Genomic DNA, 7,956 nt, shown 5'->3' with positions numbered 1-7,956 from the left:
ACTCATGACTAATAGTGTTAAACGTAAAACCGTAGTGGATGTACAGGACATACATTACGTCGACGAGTATATTTACTTAGGCCAGATATCATCCTTCGGAAACAGGCCAGATAAAGAAATCGATAGACGTATCGAAAACGCCTGGAAGAGCTTCTGGTATATGAAATCGTTAATGAAAGGGAACTTTCCAATATCGCTAAAGCGTAAACTCGTCGACATGTGTGTCCTGGCCATCCTAACCTACGGCGCGCAAACGTGGTCACTTACAGAAGAACGGACCGGATTAAAAACACTAAGCTGCGCTCAAAGACTCGAATTGCTGACGTGGGCGTAAAGACGGCCAAGTTGAAGTGGGACTGGGCTGGACATGTCTGTCGAATGAACCCAGAACGTTGGGCCAAAAATGTTACGGAATGGGTCCCTAGTGACGGATACCGTAATAGAGGCAGACCGAAGAGGAGATGGAGAGACGACTTAGATGCCTATAATGTGGGATGGCGGGAGCTCGCCTTTCATAGGCAGGAGTGGAGCAAGAGAGGAGAGGCCTTTGCCCAGCAGTGGGACACAAAAATAGGCTAATAATAAAAAAAAAAATATGTTTTTGATGGAATATAAGTCTAAGACTGTGAGAATAACTCGTTATGTTTATATTTGTACAGATGATATTTTCAACAAACTATTATTTCTGAAGAGTTCATTTTTAGATCAGTTACTTTTTAACCGAATAGCGAATTTGCCCGGATAATTTTAAGACGATTATCTATAGAGGCCAGTTACTTTTTGGGCAACTGACGAGTTGCTTCTAAGACGGGTTACTTTTTAGCCTAGTTGCGATTTCGTCCAGATGATTTTAGGACCAGTTGATGCTGTAGACCATCTGATACCTACTAACCCTTCAATAATACCAACGACTACTTATTGCTATGGTAGGTATTGCACGCAGGGTATTTGAGAGCCCAATTACTGTCGCATTTTCACATCATAGTAGGTATTAATCTGTTAAGTCGCGCATACACCAGATATGTGCGAGGAACATTCCACCAATAGGATTACTTGATTTTCCTGCCTTACTCAACGGTACTTTCATTCTTATTCGCACACTTGATGCGGGTGTCAGCCTTAAAATGCGACCAATTAGGTAATCTAGGTGACTCGTGGGATTGATGTATTATCCATTTTATTGCAGATATATCTATCACATATTAATATAGTAAAGAATTAAAAATTTCAAAGTTACCTACACCTAGAAAACATCGTCTTTATTTTTCACGCGCTCTACGCTAGAATTTTCATTTGATTCTTAATTATGATTCAAGTGCTACAATGGTAAAACACATTTACAAACTTATCAGTTACAGCACCAAATTTCAATAACAACAGTAAAATTAATATTATGTAATTTTTATCAATACATATTATCGTTTTGATACAATAACATAACAATATCCTACATATAATTAGCCTATCTCGGACTTGCGACAGTAGGCTTAAATGGAATCATCTTTAATAATACGCGTATCTTATCATACATTGTACTTATAATTGATAGATAACCTGGTTAATAAAAATTCGACTTCTGATCAATGTAGCATTTGTTTCATAATTTTACAAAGAATTACATAATGACGGCAGACTATATTAATGATTATGTATTTATATTTATTGATCACATTTGGAACATCATAATAGCTTAAAAACATTCTAGATACCTACGTACGTAGATTTATTGCTTATGATTTAAAACTTCACAACTGAGGAGATAGGTTCCAGTTCTACGAGATAGCTTAATCGCTTTCTACCTACCTAATTCTAGCTTTGTGGTCAGTTGGTCTCTTGCCTTTAATCAAAGCATTACAGCAGCTCTGTTGTGTGACATGCAAGGTGGAAAGAAAGACAAACAATATATTTACAAGTTAATATGTCGAAAGGTACCTACTTGTATATAATAACAATATGATAAAAATCTTCTTTATTTTCATTATAATAATAAAAAATAAATAAATATTGCAATAATGTAAAAACTGAAATACATGAAAATCACATTAAATTATTTATTGCTTACTTGAACACTATCTTCTTGATAACTTGGCGAAACCTCTGAGTACAAAATACATAGTAATACATGTACCTTCTTACCCTGAGTTATCCTCTATTACAAAAGGTAAATGTATGAATAAGGAATTAACAATTCAGATCTGCCGGTAGTGTACCGTCAGCATCAAAAGTAGCTTGTTACTTTTTACTCTGTCACATTAACACATTTGTCAATCTTGTATAGAGCTAAGTACGTAGCTGTGAAACGACAAAGTACAAAAGTAACCAGCTACTTTTGATGCTGACTGTACAACTGTGCCTTCAGTGGAGCCGCGTACAGTCAATAGCAACCACCTTGACGTATTCCCGTGACGATAACCTAAATATCTACAGTCAAAGGCTAAAATCATTCTGGCTTTATTTACCACAAAAAACTTAAACATAAAACATCTTATATGGCTAAAATGACAGTTTAAGTTGTTATAGAAGATTGTAGGTAACACGGTTAGTCTTACAACAACAAAAACTTAAACCTGACTTAGACAAACCTACAGTTTTCTATAAGCAGACATGTGCTGAACACGTGTTCAAGGATTATTATCTATTGTTTTATTAGTATGCCTTCTGACGTTCGTGCCGTCGCGGCATTAGTCTTTTAAGTTTAGTAGTAAATTAAAGGGTCATGCTGGAAACCAGCGCTGCGGCTTGCCGTGGCAACACGCTGAGTATGGCCCTTTTTGCTTCCTTCGGCACAATGTCTTTTTCTTTTTCTATGTAAGAGTATGTTATAAGGTTGTGTTACTTTTAATTGTATTTTTTTTTTCTTTTTGCTGTGCCGAAATTTGGCAAATAAGTAAATTTATTCTTTCTTTTTTTCTAGTATGCGGTGGGTGACACTCTTTCTCGGCCCAGATAATACCGACATGGAAATACCGTGCCTGTTTTTCATGTAAACGCCCATAGAAGCTCATGTCAGTTTCTATGGGCGTGTGTACGCGAAAAACAGGATCGGTATTATCCGGGACGGGAAAGAGTGTCACCCGCTAAAGCCTCAGTTTGTAACCACGTCATATCCTCTAAAAGAGTAGTGCGGTTTTTTTTTTTTTTTACTTAACCCCTCGGACTCGTGTGTTTAGGCGCTGATCAGTGCCAAATTTAAGGCTATCTTTTTGTATTTTTTTAATCAGCAGAATTTCTGCTTATTAAAACAGATGAGACTAGAATTCAGTATTTTGTATTTGTCCAATATTTGTGAACAGGTTGGATCCATTATGAAAAAGAGATTCTTCTTTATATTTAATAAAAATAAACAAATTAAATTTTATATTTAGTAAAGCTCGGCGATAGTCAAACATCCTCTACTATGAGTTGTTTATTTAACTCCCACACCCGGGCTTGAGCGCCGACGCGCACCGCGCGGCCGGTCGGAGGTAGCTTGCATGTCGCCGTGCTCATTCTACCTACTTAAATCTATATATATCTATATATCTGTTGTTGTTTTGTGTGTTTGTGGAGTCGCTTGTATGTACCTAATGTATTTGTTAAAGTTAAAGTTAGTGGACAGGTGGTGAAACAGGCCCTTACTTTACTTTTTTTAGTTCCCGCATACGAGGGGTTAAGTGGTAGCGTATTTTGTCCACGCACTATGCCTTATACCTACCGACGTGTTGGTACAACATCATATTTTTTGGTATACAAACAAATAACAAATTTCCGGTAATATCAGGTAGGTAACTCATGAATGAAAAAATAATCTATTATTTTGGGCAAAAGTCCAATAGCAAAATAAAGCTATTTGTCAATTTTATCATTACCAATTAAAAAAACTGAGGATATAATACTACGTAGATATAATACTCGTACTTTGGGGCATTTCGACGTGTAGGTACTGCCAGAAGCGCAAACTACCTGATACGCGGATGATGGATCATACTTATGCTTTACTCGTGAAGTACTAGAGTCTGGCTAATAAAAGATGAACTTGCAAAAACGCGGCAAATTCAAAAAAATTGCAGACCGGTATCACCGCAGAATCAGTAATATTACAAGTACAGAAACATCACTGCCGTACAGAAGTGACGCCACAGAATATATAATAGTACTAACGTACAGAATGGCCACGCTCCGCCCCGCACCGGTTCGAGTTACCCCACCCCTCAAGCGCAGATTGCAGGAAAACCGCATCAAAGCAGTCGGGTGCGCAACGCGATGTATGTCGGCCGCACGACACTAATTATTTTGCGAAATGGTAACGGTACCCTACCTACTTCCTTTTTCTAAATAAATAATGATTTCTGAAATTATCGCGCGCGATTAATACATGAAATAACTATCTACCGAATAATTCGTTTAAGTTTGTAGTCGTATATCTATTGTAATGGAAATAATAATGCTTAATTACACAGACAGACACATTTTAAGTAGGTTTAAATAAATAGGTAAGATTAAAGATTACATTTATTTGCACTATCTAAGCCATACCTACAAAACTGGAGGTTGAACGCCGAACGAAGAAGTTTGACCTTTATTACTTATTTATATATTCCATCTCTTTCTTTCACATTTCACGAATGACTTCCATCTCTTTCTTAAGCTAACTAAAGAAAGAGATGGAATATGTTCGTGACGTAATAAAGATAAAATTTCTTGTTTCAAACTGATGTTCGGCGTTCAACCCCAGTGTTGTATATAAGCTCCTTGGTCACGACTTGCATCCAGATGGCCATGCCAAAACGTGAAAAAAAAGTGTCATTGACGTAACTCAGTTATCTTCGACTCCGTGGCTAATTGAAAAAAAAAATACTTTCCACCCTAGAGATGAAAACGCAATTTTCCACTCGGCTATCTACCCATGATAATTAAACTTTCCGAACAGGAGAGATGAAAAAGTTTTTTCTGGCAGAGGAATTACTGTTGGGGTCCACTACCTTTATTACCTACACTATTATTAATTTGTAATGTAATGTAACTAGTTATGTTTATGTTTGTTCGGGTGGAATTAATATTTCACCTTAAATTTGAAGTGGATATCTTCAACCGATTGAGCTGAAATTTTGCATGCATGTATAAATTCGATGACAATGCAATATTATTATGACGTAGAGCTGATCTGATGATGAAGTTAGATGTTGGCCATAGGAACTCTGTAATAAAACGACACGACCGCATCGATTTTGGTCTCATTTGATTCATCTTGACGGCTACGACGGTGACGCTCGCACTCGCACTTGACCGATTTTTACTACTGACATACGACTATCTTTTTCTAGGGAGAGTCAGTAGTCGCTGTCTTTTTGGTTCTGGAGGCTGCTAACGACAACGCCCAGCTTCCTATTCTCAGGTAAAAATTCCGCAAGCTGAGAATTCCGGAGTGGTTGGCCAATCTCGTAGGAAACCTTCTTTCAGTACGAAATATAACTTTTCGCGGAAGAGACCCGCAGATTAATACCTCGCGTTTTGTCTGGCGCGGAATACCGCAAGGATCTGTCCTTAGCCCGCTATTATACAATTTACATACACACGACATGGGGAATCTGCTGCAGGTTGCCATTTTTTACACTCTTTGACTTACTAATTTACTCTTCTAACAGCGATATTGAACCTGCCAGTGAATCAATTTTCACATCCCTTCAGTCAGTAAACTCGTGGCTGATAAGCAACGGTTTGTCTCTTTCACCGACTAAAAGTACAGTCTTGTTCACCCGAAAACGTGTAATCTCTTTCGTAAATATTTAATTCCACGGCGTGGAAATTCCTTTGAGTTTCCTTCATCATAAATTTCTTTGAGTGGTCTTGGACTGCAAACTGACTGGTGCCTTGCATTTTGAACACATAGCCAAGAAATGTGAACGAGGTCTTAATACACTTACGAGTAGATGATGCCTCTCCTGTTTTGTGTCTCTGGCGTCTGGTGGGAGGCCCATTCAACGTCCCTTAGGCTGTTATACAATGCAACTGGCCGAAGTACATTAGACTATGGGTTTTTCGGTTAGTACCAGGTAACAAGGCAGGGTTTATAAGACTCGATCTCATACAGTCAAGTCCTATAAACGCGTTGCAGGTGGAATGCACTTATTCCCCTCCTAAACTTACGTACACAATTTTTGGCTGACAGCTATTTGTTTCGTGCCCCTCAGTTCTCTCACCACCCAAACTCAAACCCTTTTAGTGTCAAGTTTCATAACTCAATTCACATGCAAATTACGGGGATATGATGATGGATATGATGTATGGGTCCCGGGTCACTCGGGAGTCACTGGCAACGAAAAAGCCGAGCAATTAGCCAAGAAAGCAGTAGTGGATAGATGGCGACAAGGTCCCTTTCAAGAATTATTGTCATGACGTACTACAGTGCTTTCATTCTACCATGGTGTGGGTGACACTTGATGCACGTTTCGTTTTACTCAAAAAAAAAAAGTTGCTGCGGTCTAAATATATGGAAGGATATTTCAGTTGAAGTCTGAATATGACTGGCGTAAAATAGTTGAACATAAAGAACTATGCTATGTTATACCTGTGGTTATACGAAACAAATTTAAGCTATCAGATTTTTATAATCAATTAATTAAATTCAAAGCACAATTAAGTGAAGAAACGTAATATGCATGTAACGTAACACCAGAGATTCGTTTAGTTATGGGACCTAATGGATCTTGAGTTATATATATCGGTTCATATTAATTAGCAAGTAACGAATATTCTTGCAAACTCCGTTTAGCCTTACTTAAGTGGCAAATAATTTTCGACACTTTGACTTGCTAGTTTTGTGATATGTGACAGCTGTCACCCGCACCATGCTACAATGAAAGTACTGTAGCATTATCGTCCGAATCACTAACGCACGCATGGTCTTCCTATTGGAAAATATCTAGCAAAAATAAGGGTAGGCTATTTTCTCTAGTCCAACAGCGGTCTCAAGAAAGCCCTGATTCGCTAAATCAGTTATCCCCAAAAAATATTGCTCAACCATCGTTCGAATGCGTCTGAAACATTGTTGCATTGCCACGCACTTGGCGAAAATTCACATTAGGGACTCCTCCCTCTCCAAGTGTGGAATGGATGAGGGTTCTCTTCACCATAATTTTCTTTGCTTGTGACAAATATGACAATACTACCTTCTATGGTTTATGCCTATCCAATTTATTAAGTAAAAACAAACCGATTTCATCACAATTCTTGTATAAACACCCACTGGATCAAATCAATAACACATCTATATATAAAAGAAGAAACTGACTGACTTATAGATCAACGCACAACCCAAACCGCTGGGGCTAGAAACTTGAAATTTGAAATATATATTCCTTAATAGATGTAGACGCGCACTAAGAAAGGATTTTTCGAAATTCCACGGGATAGGGAAATATCTAAAAAAATTTCGCTTCTTTGTTTGTAGTCGAATCTCCGAAACTATTGAGCCGATTTTAAACATTCTTTCACCTTTAGTAAGCTACACTATCCTTGATTGACATAAGTTACTTTTTATCCGGGATAATGCAAAATTCCCGCGGGATAGAAATAAATTAATTCAATTTCGGAGCTAATTTAAAAAATCTTACATATTATGTGATATGACTATCTCCAAATAACAAAGGCTACTTTTTCTTCGGGAAATTACCAAAATTCCCATGGGATAGAAAAAACTGAATGCAACTTCGGGGATGATTTTAAAAATTCTTTCACCAATAGAAAGCTACACTATTTCTCATTAGTATAGACTACTTTTCTTCGGGAAAATGCAAAATTCCCGCGGGATAGAAATAAGTAAATTCAACCTTGGCTTTTAAAATTTCTTTCATATGATATAATTGACTATCCTCGATTGACATAGGCCACTTTTTTTTCGGAAAATCCAAAATTCCGATGGGATAAAAAAACTGAATTCAACTTCAGAGCTGATTTAAAAATTCTTCCACTCATATA

This window comes from Choristoneura fumiferana, chromosome Z (assembly GCF_025370935.1).
Source record: "Choristoneura fumiferana chromosome Z, NRCan_CFum_1, whole genome shotgun sequence".
Taxonomy (NCBI): Eukaryota; Metazoa; Arthropoda; class Insecta; order Lepidoptera; family Tortricidae; genus Choristoneura; species Choristoneura fumiferana.
Note: the sequence above shows the minus strand (reverse complement) of the source record.